Source organism: Castor canadensis, chromosome 4 (assembly GCF_047511655.1).
Source record: "Castor canadensis chromosome 4, mCasCan1.hap1v2, whole genome shotgun sequence".
Classification (NCBI taxonomy): Eukaryota; Metazoa; Chordata; class Mammalia; order Rodentia; family Castoridae; genus Castor; species Castor canadensis.
This window is the reverse complement of record NC_133389.1, coordinates 181,882,105-181,906,638: the sequence shown is the minus strand read 5'-3', so window position 1 is coordinate 181,906,638 and position 24,534 is coordinate 181,882,105. Positions and strand designations below refer to the sequence as shown.

The 24,534-nt window shown below is 45.2% G+C and overlaps 1 long non-coding RNA gene across 1 annotated transcript; it reads right to left on the bottom strand.

Annotated features, from left to right (window-relative positions):
• Positions 1-281: 281 nt before the first annotated feature.
• On the bottom strand, positions 282-10,464 carry LOC141422671 (uncharacterized). Its single transcript, XR_012447428.1, has 2 exons — positions 10,375-10,464; positions 282-1,676 (listed from the first exon to the last, which is right to left on the bottom strand). It is a non-coding gene; the product is annotated as an uncharacterized lncRNA (long non-coding RNA).
• Between the last annotated feature and the right edge of the window lie 14,070 nt (positions 10,465-24,534).

Genomic DNA, 24,534 nt, shown 5'->3' with positions numbered 1-24,534 from the left:
TTTCTCAGCAAGCAGCGGAGAGGCCTAGTGTCTGCCCTGTTTGTCACAGGTCATCAGTCTCTCAGGGGCCTGGGGAAGACAAAGTGGAAAGAGAGCCCACCTACGTCTTGGGAGGCACAGTGCCTATTAATGGAACGTCATATTTAGTCAGTGACGCTGTAGGAATTTGTAAGTGCTTTCTGAAGGGAAAAACATTTTGTCTTTGATGGATTTTCTGCTTTACAGACATAATTAATCACATCTTAAGAAATCAATTTCTCTAATAGCAAAAATAATCTATGTTTTGCCAACTGCAAACACCACTTTTATTTAAGACACACACTCCCTGGTTGATTGTACTTCTTGGCGCCAGGAGCAAGATTGCTGTCCGTGTGCTTGGATAACAATGATTCACGGAGGAAGTGCAAAGTCCTCAGACCAGTGGAGAGCGTGAACATGTTTCTCCTTCATCAGAAGGGCCCATGTTCAGTAACAGAGGTGACAAATCAGCACTAACACACACGAGAACAATTGCTTTCCAAACTTCTGAGTGAGAAACGTTTTCTACAGGGCAACATGCAGTAATCTGAAGAAAGAAAGTTAACTCATAGGCAGAGGTTAATTTCGTCCCTCTGTCTGTGGCCATTGGAGGCCGTCTGGGATGTCTCCAAGAGGGGAGCTGCAAGTCTTGGGAGGACAGGCAGGATAAGCAGCCCCTACCTCTGGTTTCAGCAGTGCTAATTGCTGGAAAGTTCTGGAGTCAGAAATCTGTCCTGTGATTTCCCCATTGGCCCCAGCGCTACCCTGTATAGTTCTTTTTTTTTTTTTTCAAAGACCTAAAGATGGCTATGAAGTCACTCCTAAGAGTTCATTTGAGCCCAGTTTCTTCCATTGGTGCAGGGACCTGGTCCTGGATATTTCTTGAAGAAGACATCGGTGGTTCCCACAGGGCCTCCTGGGTGCTTCTGGTATCCCTGGGTCTCTGATTGGTGCAAAGGCTGGGTGCACGCTGGACATGGCCTCACTCCTGCCATGAGCTTTGGAGCTGGGGTCACTTGTGGGGAAGATGTCCTATTCCTTTGGAAACAACCAGGGAGCTAACACTTGGCTCACCCCAACTCAGCTGGGCAGGCTCTGCTGGGAGAGAAAATCCAGCATCCTGAATCCATTCAGGTCTGGAAGAAATCTCTCAAGAGGGAACAACTTGATTTTAAAACTTTAACCATCTTTGTCATTTTCTTGCCAGGCCTGACCTTTCGCAAATGTGCTTTTAATTAAGCAGAGTTTGCTTATCATTCCTCTACCCTCCTCAGTTTCCAGCCACTGTGCCAAATAGTGTCTGTCAACTTCTTAAATTAGCATGGGGGCTGCTGGTGCTTTGGGGGGCTTTGGTGGTAGCATGAGTGTTTGTTTCCTTTTCAGTGCTGTGGCTGCTCAAATGCAGACTGAGGTCTGGGGGATGAGAGCATGTGACCAGCACAGGTCACGAGGAGGACCTCATGTCTTGCACATATTTGCGACCTGACCAAGGGTTGGCAAACTCCATCCTGGACAGGGTTCAGAAGGCACGCCTGGGGTGGAGAGTGGTCAGCAGAGAAGGTCGTGTTCCTGTTCCAAAGGTCACAGCTGGAGAATGTTTTGGTCATGGAGAGTTGCTACTGTCCCAGAGTGAGAGCTTGGAACAGGGTGTCTCATCTCTAAAATTAACAAGAAAGAAACCTCAATAGAGACTCCAGGCAAGGTAAGGGAGAGGGCATTTGTGCAATAAGCCACCTGCTTTCAGAAGAGGAAACACGAAATCCCTTAAAACTAACCATGGAAGTTACTATGGTGAGTGAATGCCTTCTTGTCACACTGAAGTAGATGACATTTCACCATTAAAACAAAAATCCCAGAATTTTGTAAGGGGCATCAGTTTAACAAAATACCCAAACCTTCACTTTGATGAGGCCCAACCCTGGTTTTGCTCCAAAGGTAAACACTGAACCTGACAATGAGGAAAAGCATTCATTTCACATGGTTATTGACCCTCTGACATTCTGTGAGCAGGAACCATTGAGGGCTTGAAATCTTAACCCCAACAGCCTGAGCCTCTTACCACCTTCATCTCCAGTGTGTTTCTTGCAGGTAGTGGTCAGTTCCATGGGGTGAAGTTGACATCATTCTAAACAGACTGCTGGGCCTAAGGAATGGCCCCCTGTTGCTTGCTGGGAAGCCCAGTGATTGATGCAAAAATAGCAATGGTAGCCATGTCTTCTTGTAATGTTTTAGGAATGAAAGTCCCTCACGGCTCACCAGAAGTGGAGTGCAGGCTCATATCCTGGTAGAAGGATGGACTCCTGAATTCATTGTTCTGTGCTGGGGACCTTGGACACCCAGCCATCACCCAGGATCATAGAATGCCAGATGCTGGCCCTGGGAACTCACAAGGAGCCTTCAGCCCAGAGTGCTGGGCAGCTCAAGGCCCACAGCAAGAGGATCAACATGGGGCCAGGCTCCTGGCACCAAGGGCCCCATGCCCCTGTTCTGCCCTACCAAGACCTTAAGAAGTTGCATCTCTGACCTGGGCAACAGGAGGGGCACACTCTTCCTGGGTCAGGGCAGGAGGGTAAGGGAAACTGCAGGCCCTGGCCCTCTCTGCAGTCCCAGGAATGTTGGGTATCCTACAGCATTGCAGCCTCTGTTGAACTGGGGAGAGCAGTTCTGGCCTGTGGTGGGGGCATTGATGGGAAATGTCACCCATATCACTGTTGGTGGCACCACTACTCTCCCTGACTCATGGAACCCTGGCACTGGCATTTGTGGCTGGGGCCTTGTTCTCACTCTGCTGAAATGCTCAAATGCTCCAGGAATCTTAATTTATAGCACTTCAAAGAGTTTTCACTCCTGCAGTCTGTGAGTCACAGCCTATTCCCCATTATTGCAGTCTAGATTGGGACATGATCAGAGAACTGTGGCCTGCCAGGTAAATGGTGCCAACCATGCATGGGGGGGCGGGGTGGAGGCCGGGGCAAAAGAATTACTATTCCAACCCCTTATCTAACAGAATTCATCAGATAAGCAGAAGGGCACTGCCTGCCTTCCTTGGGGGCTGCATCTGAGGGTCACAGGCAAATGAATCAGTAGGGAGTGGGGTTGTCAAGCTTAGGTCTTCTCACCTGTTAAGATAGGGAGTCCCTTCTGTAGCTGCCCCTATAGCTCCTCCTATCCCAGGGTGGGTACTCAGCCAGTATTCAGAGAAAACCCATTGGGACTGTAATTGGCCATCCAATTCATCTCCCCCATGCAGGGGCCTCTCAGCTAAATCAAGCTCAGACTGTGCTGGGACAGGTTTAAAACATGTCCAAGGCTGTCATTAGCGAAGAGTCCAAAACATGGTATGCCCACTCCCCTGCCCCAATTTTAATAGACTTTGTGTACTAGAACCTGGGCAAAGTCACCACTGAACAGCTATTTGTAAGTGAATGAACAACGGATGGATAGTTGTTAAACATTTCTTATGAATGGGGGCTACATTGCAAGGGCTAAAATATTGCCATAAAGGCAAAGCTTCATGGAAAGCAACCATCTTGCTGACCTCCTGCAATTATTACACTAAATTGGTGTTTAGTATATGAGAAAAAGACCTGTATGGATCACAAAATGGCATAAATTTGGATTTTAGAGTCATTCTTCTATAGGAAAGATTAAAAAATAATACCTTTTTGAGCTTTTAGGAAAGGGAGGGAGGAAGAGAGAGAGAGAGAGAAAGAGAGAGAGAGGTTTAGGTATAGAAAGGCAGTTCACAGCAAGCAACAGCCTGTCTGAAGCCCTTTGCTTACTATAGGATGAGCTTCTGGCTTCTGGCGGAGCACTGTGGGAACAAAGACTGAATACTGTTCAGTGCCCTGAGCTATTCCAAAACACAATGCTGGTGACAATACAAACAGCAAGCTGAAAAGAGAGCCCTGCCACAAGGGTGTTGCCTGAGGTGTCTACATAATGTCCTAATTAAAGCACCCACCTGGTTCTGGGCTTATAGTTTTTGCTTCTCTACTAAAGTGACATACTTATCAGAATGTTACCTTAGTACCTGGGCCTCTTCAAAAACAAAAGTAAATATAAGGAGCAAAAATAGGAGCGGGCAGGAAGCGTTTGCTTGGGATTGTTTGCCTTCACCTGCTGAAACTAAAGAGCCTTCCAGAGGAATAGAGGGGGTGTGTCGCCCTCAGCTTCTTGGTCTTAACAATGACAAAAAACTGACGCAGGTGGGTACATATTGGTATTTAAAAAAAAAAGACTCAACTCTCTAGCAGAATGAAATCCTCCACAGCATTTGTTTTCCGTTTTTAAGTTGTTGTAAGAAAAAATGGAGTGAAAATGGAGATGAGTGGGCCTCTTAATGCCAGCGGTCCTCCCACTCCATCTGTGTCCTCATAATTCCTCTTTGATCACACTTCAGCTCCACTCCCTTTCTTCTTGCTGACCATAGCCTTTAACTCATGGGCTGCACTGTCATTATTCACCTCCCAGACAGACCCTGCAGATTTCAAATGTCAAAATCAGGGAATTCCCCACGCGATCATTTTATTAGGAAAGAAAGGGAGAGAAAGAATGAAAAATAAATTCAGCTCAGCTCACATTTCCTCCACTCTCTGTTGACACTGGCCTTGGTCACATCTCCTTCCCAAGCATGTGTTCTGCTTGTTGAATAATAAACCAAAAAACTTCGTTTCCAGGGTTATGTTACCATTGGCTGAAAGTGCACCATTTCAAGGGGGTTCACTTTTCTCAGCTCGGCCCCAGTTGCTTTGGCAAGTTTAATCTTGTCTAACAGTTTTGCTATTTACTGATGGAATTCCTGTATCGTAAGAGCACCAGGGGAATTTAGCTTAGTGGCTAACAGATTGACTTACAGCTCTGGCCAGATGGAAGCAGAAGTGCTCAAGAAATACACCCAAGGATGTGCTGTGGAGTTGTCTCTGTTGCAAGAGCAGTCTTGCAGGCACAGGAATTATTGCTGGTGTTCAAAAGTGACTGTTTGAACCTAGAGATTTAAAGCACTCCCAACACCAAAGTGAAGTGTCGGCTGGAGTTGGCGTGGGGGCTGGGGATCCCACAGACCCGGGGTCCATGATCTGCTGGGCCTCTGATCTTGGGTGTGCTCCTTGATCTCTTTGAGTTTTTTTGGAGTTAATAAAGCCTACGCTGGAGAGTTGTCCTGGAGATGGAGTGAATAATGCTCTGGGGAGCCAGTATGTTGATAAGTCTCTATCTCCTCTGTGTTTGTGGTGCTCCATCTCCTCCATCTGAATCACTCTTGCTTTTTCTCCCTTTATGAAATATGTTTTGACCACTGCAGAACCCAGGACTTACAAGGTGCATCACAGTAAAGGGTGACCCTGATTTATGGTGCCATAGATGATAAAATTTTTTCATAAATTTACCTCACCCTATTCTTCCAAAAGTCTTAGGAAGAAGTTATTACATTTATTATCTAGTCAAAGAAACCACATCACACAATCAGAAAGCAGCAAAGCAGGGACGCGATCATCATATGACAGCCCAGGTGACAATGAAGCAATGGTGATGTGATGCTGATGACGAGGATGGCAATGTTGACAGCAGCTAATGTTCACAGAAGGGTTCCTGGTGCTCCACACTTAATACTTACAACACCTCAGGTGGCAGGAAGATCATGATCTTTGTTTTACAACTGAGGTCGTTGCGTTTCAGAAATATCCATGGTCACCAAGCAAGTGAAGAACAGAACAGGATTTAAATCCAATTTGTACTGAGGATGGAAAGAGTGCACTGCCTAGCAACGCTTGAAAAGTTGAAGGACTTAAATGTAGCATATGTACACAAGGGTATTATGCAACCATAAAGAAGAAAAAAAAAATCATGTCATTTTCAGGAAAATGGATGGAACTGGAGATCAGCATGTTAAGTGAAATAAGTCAAATTGAGAAAGGGAAATATATAGTGCATGTTTTCCCTCATATATGGAGTCTAGTGGGGAAATCATGATAGTAGAAGGGGGATGATTAGAGAAGAGGAAGGGGATCAGGGAGGGGAAAAAGTAGTAGGGGTGATTATGATAAAAATGTTATATGCCTGTATGAAAATGTCATAATAAACCCATTATTTTGCAAAATTAATGTTCACTAATAAAACATCAAACGACTTGATGATTGGAGGGAGTTTAAAGAAAGCAAGAGTCAAAACTGACTTCCAGGGTAAATTCTAATTAAATTATACCTTATTTAAAACTCAATGCTCTTTTTCTAAGAATTCACTTTGTTTTATTTAGCAGTTCCCAGCATCTACCATCCTGGGTCTTCTGCAGCGAGTGACTTGCTAATTTCTTTCTTCACAGCAATCCTGTGAAGTGTCTGTGATTGAGACAAGAGTGATCTCTGATAGTTGAATAGAATCTTGTAATTCAGAGGAATTTCCATGTCTTACCCCATTTAATTCCTATAAACACCCATGAAGTAGCAGTAGCAGGGTAGAGATTATTGTGACTGTCTCTATTTGACAACTCTGGGCACAGAGACACTCTTCTCATTGGCTAAGGCCATAGAGCTGGTGGGCAAGCTGTGTGTCTGGGCTCTTGGCCCAGTTTTCCTTCATCTTTTGGGACTTGGTACCTGCCATGCTCACTGCCAATGCTTTCTCTTCAGATCCTCATCTTATTTGTGATAGGGGCCCCATTTTCAAGGTAAGGGGTACTGCAATTCTTCATGAGAATGGGTGGGCTTGGGATTTCCTTCTTAATTGGAAGAAGTATTGAGATTCTCAATACTGCAAGAGATCAGATTTTGCCCCTCTGCTTAAAATGAGGAATTACTCCATGTTCATTGATTGAAAAACCCAATCCTATAAAAAAATGCCAGTGAAACTGAATCTATAGATTGAAAAGAATTTTAACCCAAACCTGATAGATTGTTTTGTGGTATTTTGACAAGCTGGCTCTAAAACTCTGGAAACCCAGATGGTTAAGAAAACCAAGACAATGTTAGTGAAGAAGAGCAAAACTGGTCAACACACACTACCAGCCATTGAACCCATGAAGAAGGTAAACTAAGGAAGAGAACATAGTAGTGATGAATGGACCAGCAGAACAGAATGGTCAGTCCAGAAAGAGACCTACATGTGTAGTATCTGATTTATGAATAAACGAGACACTGAAGAACAGTGTGTAAAAGATAGTCTTTTCAAAAACTGGTGCTAGGTCAAACAGACACATTATTTTCAGTTTAACACTTTTTTTTTGCATTGCTGGGGATGGAATCCAGGGCCTCACACATGCTAGGCAATTGCTGTACCACAGTGCTATATCCCTAGTCCTTTGCATCTGATTTTAAAGCATCTTGACCCCCTCCTACTCCATACCATTCACTAAATTCAACTCTAAATTCATCATAGACCTAAGTGCAAAAGTAAGACAAGAAAAATTTTTAGAAGAAGTCATAGAATGATATCTTTGTGATCTTCAGTGACAAATATTTCTTAACTATATGGTAAATTAGATGATATTAAAATGGAGAACTATTCATCAAAGGACATAATTGGCAGAAAGGGTCATAGAATGGACATTAGTGTACATTTATCTCTTAAAGGGCTCATATCTGGATCATCTGAAGAACCTGCACAGTGCAGAAAGGAAAAGACAAAAACATCAGACATTTTTTTGTGCATGGTGGTACTGGGATTTGAACTCAGGTCCTCATGCTTGCTAGGCATAAGCTTTACCACTTGAGCCACTCTGCCAGCCCTTTTTGTGTGTGTGTGTGTGTGATGGTTTTTTTTGAGATAGAGTCAGTTGAAACATTTGCCCAGGCTGGTTTAGAACCATGCTCCTCCTCATCTCTGCCTCCTGAGTAACTAGGATTACAGGCATGAGCCACTGGTGCCTGGCTAACATCAAACTTTAAGATGAGCAAAATATCTGAAAAAGCATTGAAGACAAAGAGGAAATCTGATGGTCTAATAAATTTATACAAGGTGCTCAACTTCAACGGTCATTAAGGAAATTCAAATTAAAAGAAAAATGCAATGCTTCAACACACCCATAAAGATGGCTAAAGAGAGAATGGAATGGGTTTCCCTTATGAGAATATTTGTATGCTAGTTATGACAGTGTAAACTTGCACAATCACTTTGTAAAATTGTTTAAATTGGCTACTAAAAACGCATGTGTGCCTCATAATCAGTCCAGAAACTTGGAGCAGTCTCAAGCTAACAGTAATTCATATGGGATGTGAATTAAAATATCAATAGTGACACTATCTGTGACAGTCCCAAACTGAAAACTAGGAAAAAGCCTATTAATAGTGGAAGAGAGGAGTAAAATATGTTTGAGTCGTACAGTGAGACTCATACAGAAAGGAAAATGAGCACATGACAATTACATACAGCAGTGTGGACCACTCACAGAAGTATTGAACAAAAACGGTGAAAACCACTCGTTTTATCAATACAAAGTTTTAAAAGTCTTGAAAACCTGTGATTAGAAGCTAGGTTGGTGGCTGTCCTGAGGAAAAGGCCTAAGTGAGCTTCTGGGTGTTGGTAAAGCTTTGTTTCTTGGAACTGAAGGCTGAGTATATGGGTGTGCTGACTATATGACTGCAGTGTGTGAGTCTTCTGACTTCTGTGCATTTCCAAATGTACATTTATACTTCAACAAAAAGCAAAAAGAATCAACAAAATGCTTCTATGACTTTATGTTGGTTAGTTTGGGTGCACTTTGTCTCTTCTTAGGTTAAACTATTCATTTGGTGCCCAGTAACGAGACTCCTGCCAGCCTTGTTCTAACATGGTTCCTCCACACTGTCTCTGAACTTCACCATGTCACTAACTTCCACTAACAATCATGAGGTAAGTGCAGGCCCAGTAAACTGGTGCACATTGCTCTTGTCCCCTTGGAATACTGCATCTTGGAACCTGGCTACCATGCTGTAAGGAAGCCCAAACAGTATCTTAGGATAAGCCCATGTGGGGTTTCCCCCTCCAAGCCTTACAACCTGACCACAGATTCTAGATTGACCTTAGCTCACAGCTCTGGTCTTCCCTCTTCCACAGCCTGACTTGGCTCCCTATTGCCTTCGGCATCATTTCTTTATTTTATCCTCAGTGCAAGTTCTCATTTGGTTCCACAGTGTTTTGGACATTATGAACCCCACGAGGGAACCTGAGCCCCCAACACAGGCTTATTTCTTTGACAGGCTCCAGCCCAAGCATGACTCAGTGAGAGTGTCCTGTCCACCACAAAGGCTGCCCTTGGCAAAGACAGAAACTGGCTCCAAGACCATTCTCTGCACTTGGAGACATTCAACAACCTCTCATGTACCAGGTTTCACCCCAGAAGCCAAAAGAAATACAAACAGGTTTGAAACCAAGCCCGAGACCACACGGCAGGTCAGCGGAGGAGACAGGTCTTACTCACCACTTACTCCCGGGGCTTCAAGTGTGGATTTGGGGCTCAAGTCCAACTCCTTGTTGCCCCTGTAGAGCACCAGCCAGCCTCTCATCTCTGGAGGTCTCCCTGCTACCCTCCCACCAACATCTACCTCCAGGGCATCTTTGGTATCCCAACTGAGTGCATTAACTGAAGCCAATGTCTGGCAAAGAGTGACAGCGATCAGGCACTATGCAGAGCACTTGCTGTGCAATTTCACACTCAATCCAAATCTCAGCTCCATTTTACAGAAAAAAGCTCAGCCTTGGAGGTGTGAAGCCCCTTGTCAGAGGTCAGGCAGGTAGTAAGTGGGAGAGGCTGTGATTGGTGGCATTGATTAGTTAAGTTCAGTGACAGAGAACAGAGCCACTGTCATCTCTGCTATCACAGAAGCAGGCACCCATGGCCTCCATGCAGCCTCTGTGAGCTTGCTCTCTCTCTCTCTCTCTCTCTCTCTCTCTCTCTCTCTACTGAACTTGGTTCTGAATGTGAAGATTGAATGGTGCTTCTGATTGGCACAAGGTAAATCACAGCCAGAATTTTGGCTGTAAGAGGATCTGGGAAAAGCAGGACAGTTTTCCTAAAGGTAACTTACATAGAGCAAAAGGCATATTGAACAGAAGTGGAGATGGTGAGCAGAGCAAGTCAGAGAATCAGCTACAAGTTCCAGAGTCCAACCTTACATGGTGATTTTATGTGTGTGAGTGTGTGTAGCATGTGTATTTGGTGTGTGTGTGAGTGTGTGTGCACTCTCTCTACCCTCTTTCCATGCCTAAGCACCTAGGAGAGACAAGTCCACATCCAATTCCAGATGCCACTCTATTTCATCCTGTCCAAAGATCTTTTTAGCAGCCACCTTTGTGTCTGTAGTGAACACACAACTAACCACTACCCAGAGCACATTCTCCCTCCCTTGCCCCAATCCCTGCATATGCTCTCCCCTCTTTCCTTACCAGCAGACCCTGCTCATCCCAGAGTGGGCCCAGCATCTCTGCAGTCCACGCTAGACTTGTAATGCAGAACTAGCCAATAAGTCAGTGGAAGTTTTAAAGTTTAGTAATTTAAAAGGGACAGATATAGCTGGCATTTCCTTTTGATTCTTGTCTGTTCCTTTTCTTTCTTCCTACCTGGAAATGGAACAATGCTTCCAAGAGGTGGATCACCTTCTAGTGAGCCTGGGACCGTAGTCACATCCTGGGATCCGGAGGACAAGCACACTAAAGGTGTCTTGTTTGCCTCAATTGCGTGAGCAAGAACTTGTGCGTTATCTAGATAAGCTTGGGTTTATCTAGTTTTCTGTTTTATATTATTGGACCCCAAAAGGTTTTCCTGGCCTGTGCCCATGCATATTCAGCCCATGGCCTGGTGGACTTGCAGAATCAAAGAGGAGTTAGAGATTACTAGGTAATCATTCTAGTCTGCCTTGTAGTTCATTTCCTTTCAGTGTGTATGTGTCTGGTCTACACAGCTAAATTTTAAGTTCTCTGAGGATGGAAATGATATGTTTGTTAAGATGTTTAATATTGAAAACATTTAGTCAAACCTTGTGAAGTGAATGAGCACACAGATCTTTTGGCAATGTTTTCAGAACACTTATTTTTGAAAGTACATGATTATATTAAGATTGGGAGAAAGTAAAAGATACTAATCCTATTCAAAGCTATTCAAAGGCTAAATTCTTTCCTTCTAAAATTTATTTTGCAAACTTGATTTATCCATGACTGTGCAGTAACTGCCCTCAAGGGTAGTGGATTTGAACAACTGTCATCTTATTTGACCTTGATTCTGGGGGACAAGACTTTGGCTGGGTGGTTCTTTCCCATGACTTGGCTACATTGCTCACTGGGCTGTGGTCAGCAGGGGCCTGGGTTGGGCTGAGCTCCCACACTGGCCCTAGGTGTTCCTTCACATGGTCCCTTTTCTTACTGGCTTCTGAGGCTTCTTACAGCATGGTGGCCCCAGGCAAGGTGACCTGTTTAATGGCAGCTGCCTTCCACAGGGAGAGTTATAAGCAGCAAACAGAGCTGGTGAGTCATAGCTCAGGCCTGGCAGGAGTACAGCATCATATAAAGGACCACCGCCTGTCCAGATTCAAGGGTAGCGGAAAGAGACTCCGTCTCTTATTGGGGGAGTGGCCAGGTCACACTGCCATCCTTGTGGGATGACAGGTTGTGCTGTCATCCTCCTGGGAAATAAGCCTGCCACACGCCCTTCCTCCTTTCCCTCAGGCCGACTGCCCTGCAAGTCTCTTTATTTAACCATTGTTCTGTATGAAGAGGAATTCATATTCTAATGTCAGGGGCTTGCCTGCACTGAGTGCCATGCTTGCTTCCTTCACGTGGAGTTTCTCCTGAGCTGCAACTAGATTTTCAGTGACTTTCTCTAGGACTAACCTCTGTGCTCCTTGAAATGGGCTGCTGTAGGAAAGGAAGTAGCCAGCCAGTCTATAGGCTGGGTGCAGGACAGTTCCCTTTTGGGGGATGGAGATAGCCCTCCAGCTTGCTTCCACATGTAGGAATGACCCTGAAGACCCCTCCCTCTTTCTCCCCGGTGACCCTGGATGCCTACTCTTCTTCTTCCAAGAGCTCACATCACACTCTGGTTTACTTGGCTTCCTCTAGGGATGGAGACTTATCTCCTTAGAGATTCTATTTTTTTTTAAGAGATCACCCCTAGGCCTCTGGGTGTCCCACTAAGACTTGTAGACAGAGATCTTAAGGGCAGCTCCCTGGCAGCTCCTTTCTCCGAGATGCAGGACACTGATGGTGTGGCACCAAGCAATGCCCCCTGACATCTACAAGAACTGCCGACAGACACACCCAGAGGCTTAGGGAGTTTGTGCTGAGCAACAGCCCCGAGCTCTTTCCTCTGAAATTCTTCACTGTGACTCCAGATCAAAGAATGAAACTATAAGCTGCTCCTGGCTGCAGAGAAGCTCTGTGACAGTAAAACTCAGGTGCTGGGACCCCATGATAGCAGAGCAGTCCATCTCCAGAGACAAAGGAGAAAGTTCTGGAATCTTCTAGCATCTCAGTAAGACTCTGAGAAGGTTATAGGAAAGTCTTTGACTTCCCAAAGGGGCAACCTGTTAAGAAACAACTTTTATTTGAACCTTCATTAATTAAATGAGGAAAGAGAGATCCAAAGAGGTGAGGTGTCCTGACAAGGTCTTCACACTGGGTGTGGCAGGGCAGCACTCAACTTCCCAGCTCAGCCCACGTTTGTGAAATGTGCCTCCCTGGTCCTGATGCCTGAATAGTCTTTGTAAAGTGATCCTGCACGATGGAACAACCCTTCTTCTTGCTCTGGCATGGACAGCAGGGCAAAGAGGAGCGACAGGTTTGGGGACTTCCAGAGGGTCTCCAGGAAGCCTCAACCTGGAAGGGATGTCAGGGAGGGGGTTTCTAGCACTTCCTACCTCTGGTTAACGTGTAGAACAGAAAAGAAAACACCTCATTCTGGGAACCTGACCTCCCTGTGAGGGCCAGATGAGGACACATCTGTGTGAATTGTGGAGAAACCCAGGGAGAAGGAAGTGAGTGGGAAGCGGTGCCCATGCAGGAAGACAGAGAGAGAGTTGAGGCCACTCCTTACAATTATTGTTAAACAGCCCATTGTTTATCTGAAATCACCACCCCTTCCCACGCAGGCTGGGGTGGCTGGAAGAGCTGTGGAACAGAGAACAGAATTCCCCTTAGTCTTGTCCTTTTGGGACTGTGAGTTACAGAGGCGACAGAGGACATGGAAGTGCTTCTGAATTAGAAGTAAGTAGGCATTTCTGGGTCTGGAGAAGAACAGGAGGGAGAAAGTGGGAGGAAATGAACAAGGGGAGCCAGGTCACAAACGTGGAGTGTGAGTTTTGTAATTAAACGAATGGCATCTTGAGATGCCAGGAAACCTGGGCTCGATCCCCTTTCAGCTCCTCAGTATTCAGTAGGGTCTGTGCTACAGTCCACCTACCTTGAGGTTTTTGGTGGAATGGGGAGGTAGGGAGGACAGAAAAAAAGAGGTGAGGTCTCACTCCAGCTAAACATGGTGAAAGGGAGGAGTCTGCTGGCCAGACAAATTCAATGCTGGCAGGAGCTTGGAGTGGGAGGTGTAAGACTTTGGGCTTGGCCCTCACTTGGGAGCTCATTGGTTGGGGAAGGAGGGTCAAGTCAATGTTGTGTCTGGCCCAAGGATCAACAGGCCCCCACTCATATGTTCTTTAGCAGACTGACATTATAGCTCAGTTGATAATGATGCTCAGTCTTCTGGTTACTCCTAAGGCCCATAGAGTGGGACCTTAACCAGGATGAGTCCTGTCTGCAAAGACACTCACGGTATCAAGAGGCACAGATTCTGTGTCAACCGTGTTCTGAACACAGCCATGTACCTTCCCAACTCCCAGAGCTCTGTCTCCAGTCCCCCTCCTCACTCCTTCCAGGGTAATGTAGCTGCACAAAGGTGAAGACTCCGTCATCCTGGGTCGGTTCCTGAGGGACTTGGTAGAACTGAGACCATGTCAGACCCATACAAGATTCGCACTGTGAGTGAGAAATGAGCCTTGTTGTGTCAAACTACTGATAGTTCAGGGTTAACTTGTTATGCCAGCATAGTCTTGCTTGTACTGGCTCATATAGTCTCGTTGTCCAGAACTTACACACATGGCCACCCTTCTGAAAGGAGGCTCAATAGGTCTTGTGATCCCCACTAGGTGTCATGCAAGAGAGAAGTGAGTCAGAGCTGGGTGTTGGGTTTTTTAAACCAGAGGCTACTATTCCTCCCAAGAATGTATCCAGGGTACTATCTCCATATGGCTAAGATCAGAAGGCAACACAGAGTAAAATGCACACACACACACACACACACACACACACACACACACTCACGTGACAGCATAATCTCTAAACCATGAAGCAAGTTTAAAAAGACGAAAAGCTTATTTTTCTTTACCATTCTCAACTTGCTTTCTGATTTGGGAAAAAGCCACAATTTCTCAACTTCCAGGTCTTCCAGCCTGTTATCCAAATAGAAAATAATATTTCTATTAAAATAATGTCAGGCAGACATGCTGTGGGGCCAAACCTACAATCACCTACTGGTTTGGAAACAACCCTGAGAGTGTGCGGGAGAGGCAGAGATATAGAGAAACAACAGCTGAGTTGTAAGAAGGTGAACTTGGACGCCAACATGTGCCTGAGCTCATGAAGCAGAAAAATGGGAGATTCGTGACATCTGTGAAGTTAGTAAGTCTGTATGGTCAGGAAAGACCTTGGGGATTTCAGTGAAATCCTGAACTCAAAGAGCTGGAGAGGCGATGATTAATGCGGGTGGAGCTGCACGAGGCAGACAGTGGAGAAACACCAAGAGCAGATTCGGCTCACCGAGCTGCCCAAAGGTCAGCAGAGGGAGGGGTGGCGAAGCACAGGGGATTTTGTGGGCAGAGTCCAGGGAACTGCTGATTAAAGTCATGACGGATGTGTGAGGAACATTCTACCAGGGCGGGTGGAACTGAGGCCCAGCATCAAGGCAGCCACTTCCTCAGTGACTCTGGAATGTAGAAGGAAGACCCTGATTTTCATGAATGTTGTTCTTGAAACCAACCCAAGAGAAGGTTGAGGACAGAGGTGGAAAAGCCACTCGGCCTTCACCACACGGCACCCCAGTGTTGCTCCCAGAGTAGTGAATTGGCTTGTTCTCTCCAGAGCTGCTGGCCGAGTGGAGGGGAAGGAAGGGAGGGGAATGTAGGGACAGGCAAGGTCATATCAGTGGAAATGTTGAGAAAAGGTGGGTTCCAGGCCAAAGCACCCTTGTCCTGAAAGTTACTGACCCAGCAACAGGCCCAGTCCAAATCAGCCCAGCCCTACCTTTGTCACTAGCTTCAATTAGTGACAAAGAAGAGAATGTGAGTGTGTCCAGGTCTCCGACTCCTCCTGACCCTTTGGGTGGCAGGACTCCCTAGTTCCGAGTGCCCATGACATACATCACCTGGAGTTGGGGCAGAAAAAGGACAAGAGTCAGGTGATTGCAGCCCAGGCCTGGGTTTAGTCAACTCTGAGTGAGCGCCTCCCAAGGTGGTGGGCTGGTCAGAGGAGAAGGGAGTTCGAATCAAGAGCTAAACCAAAGGCCTCAATGTTGAAATACTAAATAATCCTTCCCTATCTTTCCACCCTCCCTTAACTCTCTTCTAAGATCTCACGTTTCAGGGAAAATTACTTTGAGGGATTATCAGGGAGGGAAGGTTGGCTAACATAAGAATAAGAGTTGGAATCACGTCTGCAGGATTTATGTGCTGTCAGGAGGGCAGAGACCAGACAGAGAAGGGAATCCTCTGCCTGGGCAGCTCCAGCCTGGAGTCAGCTTCCTGCCTGGGCTCTGTGATGACGCAGGCTCTATCAATAATCTAGCATATAACGAGGCTCTTTTAAATGCCCTTATCCGTGTGTTTATTTACAAGATGCTTTCTGGGCAAAGCTTAGTGGTATGGCTTTGATAGCCAGTTGACCCCTTCCACCTCTCACTGGAAGGCACCCAAGTAAGAGAACAACAGAGTGACTGATGCACAACACCGCTCAGATGAGGTCTCCTTCCTCTGGGTATTGGCCATTGGGGAGCAAGGAGGATTCTGTTACCTCTGCCCAAATGAAAATGTTCGTTATCATCCAATTCTGGGCCCCATCTGCCAGATGTGCTGATCTGTCTTTCAAATTATCCATCTGCTAAGCTGTTGATGGCAGCCACGCTCACTCCAGAGAGAGGAGCCTCACATCTTGAGTAATTAGGGGCAGGTGTGGAGGTGAGCAGTGTAGGTTGAACGCAGCACCAGAACTCTAGTCTTGTGATAAGAGACCCCGGGGCTTGGTAGATTTAACAGCTTCCAACACCATCAACAAAACGATGGAGCAGCTGAGCTCTGGAACGCTGAGGTAGCTAAGTGCTATAGGACACTCCATCAGGTCTGGGACACATGCCCCCATGGTGTGGCTTAGAAACTGGGTCCCCCACACCCATCTCTTTCCAGGAAGCAAGCATGAAAATACCAGCCAAAAACTCTTTTAATAACCCAGGTTAAATTTTACTTGCATCCTGGACTGCAAAAGTGATGATCCAGTTTCATAAGATTCCTGGACCCAGCAGGTAACTGAAGATGCTTGGGTGATTTTTCTCTGAAGTAGCAACAACCCATGGAGAGGGTGCCCTGGTGAATCTCACATGCACTGGATGCCAGAATGTCTGTTCCTGCCCCGGCCATGGCCTTGGACTCCATCTCATTCACTCCTGTGTCAGACCCTGAGAATATTCAGAAAAGTCATAAAAGGTTCTGGCCTTGCAGGAGCTCAGTTTGGAGCAGCCCCCTATGCACGGAACCCCCTGGGATCTCACTCAAGGGCAGACTCTGATTCTTTAGGCTCAGGGTGAGCTCTGAGATTTTGAAGTTGTCACAAGTTCCCAGGTGATGCTGATGGCACTGGGAGAGGGTGTGATTAAAGTACAGATTGCAAGGCAGCATCCCAGAGCTCCTGTGGTTGGGGGAGTCCTGAGAGTTTGCATTTCCAGCACACAGCTCTTCACTCCCCAGCAATCTGTGCTTTAACCACACTTTCTCCAGTGACTCAAGCATGCCAGCTCACCAGCTGGTTATGGAAGTGTTTGATAAAGTTGGACTGGATAGGAGAGGTGGCTGGAACCCTCATCTTGACTGACTCTTTGAAGGACAGGAAGATGCTCTCAGGCAGACAGAGAAAGCCTTGTAAAGGCTGGGAGAAGATGGTGCTTGGGGGATGGCAGGGAAGGAGGCTGAGAGTAGTCCAGAGAGTTCTTGAGCAGCAAGTTGGACTTTTGAACACTTGGTTGAATTCCCGTCCTCAGGACTTTTCCTCTGCCTAACCTTGGATCCTAAATCGAGATGGGCCTGACTGCGGAGTGTGGTGGCCTGCAGCAAAGTTCATGAGGCCAGCTAGGAAGAAGGTCCCAGAAGACACAATTGAGTTTTTGGAAATGTGCACACTTAGAGGCTCTCCATCTGCAAAAAAGGACATTTGCAGGGCGCTGACACTGGAAGAACAACTCAACCATTTCGGTGACCACATCTCCACCTTCTTAAAGCCTTATGTCACACACACATTCTGCAGAAGGACAGTGCCCTGTCCCACACCCAATGCTGACAGGCAAATAGAAGTGTGCTACTTCTCCCAGCTGAAAATGTTGCATAACATCTGTTGACCTCTGTGGAGAGTGAACACTTGTGAGTGTTGGCTATCTCTCCTCTGAGAGAGGTGCCTGCCCCCCTGTGTCATCCCACTGGGCCCCACACTCCACAGGGCCCTGGAGACATGTGCTATCTGAGCTGCATTAAGACCTGATAGTGCAGATGCCCTAATATGCCCCAAATGGAGGTGCACCTGCCTCCCATCCTGATAGGGAGCTGGTCATCCAAAGACCTACGTGACTGTCAAAACGCATGCTTCATTCTGTTGTTCCAGAGAGAGATGTGTGGATTTGTCCCACACACCCTACTTTTCAAATCCAACTCTGAGATAAAGTGCATGAAAGAAAAGGAAAATAATGAGGCCACACCCCGGATCTGCTGTTTAGAATGGTGTCACTCCAGCCTAAGTTCACACGTGAAGTCCCAGGAGTTTGAGAAGGTGAGTGACTGGGAGCAGTCCTGCTCCAGTTCACAGAAGGCACAGGGTACATGGCTGTGCATGAACCAGAGGCTATGGAATTCTGGGCAGGTCCTTGCCTAGGCTGGAAATGTTGATGTGGCAATATCAGGAGAACATAAATGTGGCCCTAGACTCAGGGATGTTGAGTTTAGGTTGGGTAGAGGTGGCATTCAGCCCTTGGCCTGTGTGAAGGAAAAGTCTCAGAGGAAAATCAGATCCCAACATCTACAGGAATGCCTAGGTGAGGAGATGGCCTTTAGCCCTCCCATTGGAGCCTCATGTGCTGCGGTTCCTTTCCCCAGAGAAAATTCCAGTTTGAGTTGACAATGTCAATAACCCTGAGATGAAGAGCATGCTGCTGTGGTGGGGTCACCAGGACATAGCAGCCAGGATCTTGGAGCAAGTGTGCCTTGGTGGTCAGCTTAAGGTTTGGTGACTCTCTTACTTTCAGGGCAAGATGACATGTGGAATTAATTGTATGGCTTTGGGGTAAGCAACAGAGAAAGTCCCTCCTGAACTCATGAATTGTCATGGGCTGAATTGTGTCTCCTCAACTCAGATTCTGAAGTCCTAACTCCCAGCACCTCAGAATGTGACATAGCTATCTTCACAGAGGCAGTTAAGTTAAAATGAGGTGCACCCTGGCAGAGTAGGCCTAACCCAATATGGCCTGGGTCCTGATAAGAAGAGGACAGACATACAGAGGGATGACCATGTGAGGATACAGGCAGAAGATGCTGTCTTCAAACCAAGGAGAGAGAACTTAGAAGAAATCAATCCTACACTTGGTATTGGATAGCCTCCAGAATTGTGTGAAAGTGAATGTCTGCTGTTTAAGTCCCCATTGTACAGTACTTCATTATGGTAGTGTGAGTTGACTGATAAACCAGTGGTCTTTCTTCCTAAATTTGCAGTAGGAGAAGCTTTGTGAACCTCAGAAGGGCTCAGTGCTTTGTGATGTTAACACTTCATTTTAGGAACCGCTCCAAGGAGTAGCAGGTGGACGTGATTGAAAGATGATGGACTGTCTTTCTCCTGCTAACTCAATGGTTGTAGTGAGCTTTCTCTCTCTCCTGGTTCTACTGGCCTAACTGGGGGCAAATGGAAATGCAGAAAGGATGAACGATAGAAGACAAAGCTGGGGCCAGGTGTGCTGGGCACTCAGATGGAGACACACAGCAGCCTTGTTGCTTCTTTTCTCTATTATTCTCTTCTTTTACTTCTGTTCTTTTCTCTATTCTTTAAAACCTTACTTCTAAAGTCTTTCTTCTGTTCTTTAAGGTCTCTTTCCTTAGATTCACTCTGTCCCATGTTTTCCTTAATCTCTCTTAAAGTCTTGGCCCTCAGACCTGCACTGTCCCATGTTCTCTCTTAAAGTCATGGTCCTTAGACTTGTGGACACACAACAGCAGCCACATCTAAAAATTGCATTAGCGTAACTCTTAGAGTCTTGATCCTTCAACTTGCACTGTCCCGTGTTTCCTCTAATCTCTACCATAACTCAGCAGCAGCAGCAGCAGCCCACCAATCAATCAACCCATCAAAAAACCTGCCATCAAAAACCCTTGCGTAAATTAGAGATAAGGGCAAAATAGTTTCTGCGGGGTATTGAGGGGGGGAGTGGGAGGGGGTGGAGTGGGTGGTAAGGGAGGGGGTGGGGGCAGGGGGGAGAAATGAACCAAGCCTTGTATGCACATATGAATAATAAAAGAAAAATGAAAAAAAAAAAATAAATAAATAATAATAAAAAAAAACCCTTGTGTCCTCCTTCAGGGAGTCTTTTATATTCAGTGGTAAACAGGGTGGAGCAGCAGTTCTCGGGGAGGGGCGTGACATTGCAACAAGAGAAACCTGAGTTCCTGCTTCTCTGAATGGAAACAGCTTAGGAAAAGCAGCTGAGCTGCATTTTGCCTTCTGTGGCTGAGGCCATGCCCAACTCAGCCTGTAGATTATTGGGCACTGCTGTGCTTATGACAAGTTCTCATAGGCTTCTCATAATCCACTCCTCACAGTTAATGTCATCTATTCCAGGACCAGAACCCAGACACTTCTGGGACAATCCAGCAGACCTCCTCCTGCTGCTCTTAGATGTTGGAAAATGGTGTAATGACAACAAAAAAATTATTACCACAGACCATGCAAAGACTGTGAACATAAATTTATTGAAGTTTTTGCTTTTAGTTAGAAGACAGTGTGAAGAATGACTGACAGGCATTAATATTCCAGTCAATAAAAACTATAGAATATGTATTAGTTCATTTTCTTTTGCTATAACAAAACAGGTGAGCCTGGATACTTTCTACAAAAAGGAAGTTTATTCAACTCACAGGTTTGGAAGTTGAAAGTTCAAGGTTGGGTGGCTTCATCTGTTTGGCCTCTTCGAGGCCTTGGCTGCTTCACAGCAGGTGGAGAAGCAGGGATGGGAACCAATCACACGCAGAGCCACCTGCATGGCGTGTGTGGTGGCCTCGCATTGTAGCAACCTGCTCTCCAGAGAACTCACTCATTCCAGAGATCAGCATTCCTCCCTCCTGAGTGTGGTGCCCCAGTGGCCTTTTACCTCTGTGGACCCTACTCTTTTTTCATTTCATTTTTTCACAATTCTTTTTATTACCGTGCATTAATGATACAAGGGGATTTCATTGTGATAATTCCATGGATGTGAACAGTGTACTTTGAACAAGTTCACTCCTCTGTTATATTCCCTTAGCCCCAATCTCTACTCCTCCTTTTCAGACAGTGTTATATTAAATGTATCATAGTTTAATACCCTTCACCCTCCAGTACTCTCTTCCCCTTCCCTCCCACTGATTCCCCCAGACAGTCCGCCTTTACACTCAAGTTCTATCATCATCAATGGTAGGTCCTACATTCAACCTATGAGCCAAAACGTGATATTTATCTTTCTGAGCTTGGTTTATCTCACCCAACATGAGATAATATAGCATATATATATAACACGAAATATATAACATATATATGTGATATATATATATCACATTTTCTGTATCCATTCATCCGTTGGGCACATGGGCCATCTCTACAGCACAGCTCTTGTGAACAGAGCTGCTATAGAAATGGGTGTGCAGCTGTCAGTTTAGTATGTTGGCTTGTATTCCATTGGATACATTGGGCCCTACCCTTGTACTACCTCAACTCCACAGCATGGGGGGTCAAGCTTCCAGGTGACAAGCATTTGGGGGCACAGTTGAGCCCATACAATGTAAATGACTGCCTCACTGACTGGAAGTTACACTGAACCTTAGGCCAGAGAAAGTCCTTCCAAGCTTTTCAGTACTTATTTAAAAGGTCCAGATAACCAGGAAAGCTACAGACCTATAAACTCAGATGACAATAGGAAAGAAGTCCATGGAACTGTTCCATGGCAGGTGGAGAATTTCCTAGTGGCCAGCACTCCTGTGGTCTCCATGTAATAAGCCACTAGAATTCCCACAGGGCACACTTTGGAGAGCAAAAAAGGAGTTGCTTCTTTATTTTGATATTTGGTCATAATGAAAGAGCAATATGCTAATAGTTTGAATGAATTTTAAAGTGCAGAATATATACAGACAGCGTGCTTTTCTTCTTCACATTCCAGTCATTGTTTGGTTGTACTCATACTTTTATAGTTATAATAATAATGCCCTATTATCTCTTTCCACCTTTGTTTTAAATTACTAGTCTTAGGATAAAAACCAGGAATCATTTTGTTGGATTGGCAAGTGTGAACATATTACTAAATTGTACCTACAGCCAGAAGGGGCGTGATTACTGGCATGAAAATCTCATCCTCACTTAAGTATTTTAGGGTTTTGATTGTTTTTTCTTTCAAGTCCTATTTTAGAAGGTAACATTTGACAATTATTAAAAAGACGGGGATACTTTTCCCAAATGTTTAGTAATATCAATCCTTTTGTACAAATTGTTTGAGCGCATCTTTTACCTGCTTGCCTTTTCAATACTTTTCTTACCAGTTAGAATGACTTTTAAAATGATACAGCTCCTTCATCATTTTTAGAAAAAGCAACATGTAATATTTTGGAAATACACTGAAAACATGCTGTTTATTTGAAATTGAAACTTAACTGGGTACCCCAACAAACCTAGCCTTTTGGTTCCTCCTTGCACTGGGTCAGGTCTTTCTAGCCAGGGGGTTGGCACTGATGACTGGTCCTCGAGTGGACAGGCTGCTGGCCCATGCAGACACAGAAGTGAAGAACTTAGTGCTGCTTTACTGGCCACCAGGCTGGCTCCATCCTTGCAGAAGGGCAAGGTGGGGGGTTGAGGACTCTCACTGGTGTAATCTGCAGTCTCAGCTCTGCATCAGTTTGTTAGCACTACTTAGCCAAGGACGACAGACCGAGCAGTTCAAGCAGCACACACTGGTTTCCGCCACAGTTTCACTGGCTGGAAGCCTGACGTCAGGGTACAGACAGGGTTGTTTCTTCTGAGGCCTCTCTCCTGGGTTTGTAGGTGACTGTCTTCTCGCTGTGTCTTCACATCATTTTTTCCTTCATACCTCTGTCCAAATTTCTTCATAGGACTCACCCAATGTCATTTAACTTATCACAAGGCCCTGTTTCCAATTACAGTCATTCCCAAGGTGGTAGGGTTAGGGCTTTAACATAGGAATTTGTGGGGGTCTTCCACAGACATGGCTGTCTGTCACAGGCACTGTGTTCGCTCACTAGATGGTGTTTCTGTGGTCCTGTAGGCATTGCACTTTTCCTGTAGGATTGGTGCCACACATCAGACCCTGATGGCTCTTAGGACAGCCTGACTTCACCAAGGCCTCCTGTCCAGGGCACAGCTCCACAAGTCCTTGGTGGAGCTTCCATGGGTGGGGCCCCATGGACAGATTCCCAACCCTGGTCAACACCCTCCTGGACTTCTAAGTTGGGCCATTGCCTGGAAACTTCTACACACTGCCTTGCCCTACCAGAGCCACCGGATCTGGGAAACAATCTGAATCAGTCTGGAGATGACCTCTCTGCCTTTGAGGTTCTGGGTCATGACCACGCTGCCTTCCCCAGGACCCAGCCCAGTACACAGGGTGCTCAGCTTCATTGTTCTCACATCTCTGTCATTCTTCTTTCTTCCTCCCACCTCCACTCACAACCACCCACCAAATCAGGACACCATTCTGCTTCTTGTGGGCATTTCCATTTTTAAGTTTTTAAAATAGTTGACAATCAAACTCCACTTAGACCTTATCACAGCTGATGACTCCTGCTGATTTTGAGTCATTCAGCATTGCTTCTGAATGCCACAAATCATTATCAGGACTTCATACCATTCAGCAAATATCTATTAGCCTTCTCCATTTTTTTCTTTTGTTTTGTGGTACTTGGGCTTGAACTCAAGGCCTTCACCTCGAGCTACTCCACCAGCCCTTTTTTGTGATGGGTCTTTTTGAGATAGGGTCTCATGAACTGTTTGCCAGGTGGCTTTGAACTGTGACCCTCTTGATCTCTGCCTCCTGAGTAGTTAGGATTACAGGCGTGAGTCATTGGCGCCTGGCTTCATTGTTTTTCTATTGCTGTCACTAACATAAACCCCCTGTCCCATAATCTGTGCTGTAAGGGTGTGATAGCCGCTAGCCACTGTGACCACTGGACCATCTAAAAGTGGACATTCCAAATTTCAAAGGCTTAATATACATAGAAAAATTAAAAATTATTTTGTTAATGGTGTTTTAATTGATCAGATATTGAAATGATGCTGTCTTTGATATATTAAGTCAAATACTTTATTAAAATTGGGACTACTTATTTCTTTTTACTGACATTAAATGTGGCTACTGGGGAATGTGAGATTCCGAATGTGACTGTCTACATTTCTGTACGCAATTACCTTTAACTCAAGATCACATATTGCATTCCATCTCTTTCTTTGATTTTAAGCCAATATTCTAATGTTTCAATTAATGTTCTCTGAAAATAAATTTCAATATCTGTTAGCACCATAAACGGTTTCCCTGTTCTTTTATCTCAGCTTGTCTTTTGGAAGTCTACACCAATTGTTTTTTTGGAGGAATTTCAAAATTATTTTTGCCAAATTCATAAGAATTCTGTTTGGACTCTTCATCTGTACAAGTAGAAATATTTTTTCTTCCCTCAAATTCATTGTTATTTTATGACTTCCTACAGCACTTGGAGGTATATTTCTATTTAACTTAGTTTCTCAAAGTCACTTCTATGTATGTAATATTCTTATACTCTCAGTATGATCCATACTAGGTTCTACTTGTTTTTACATCTTTGTCTCCTAAAGTTACTTACTTAAGCCATTTTGAACATTCAGATGTTTTTAACTGCTGTTACCTGTGAAGAGTGATTTTCTCCATCTACCTCCTGTATTCATTCTATTCTGTTTTCTCTGTCATTGTGCTGTTATAAAAACCAAGACTTTCAAGCCTTAATAAATAATTATGGCATTAGTGGACATTGTTCCTGAACAGAA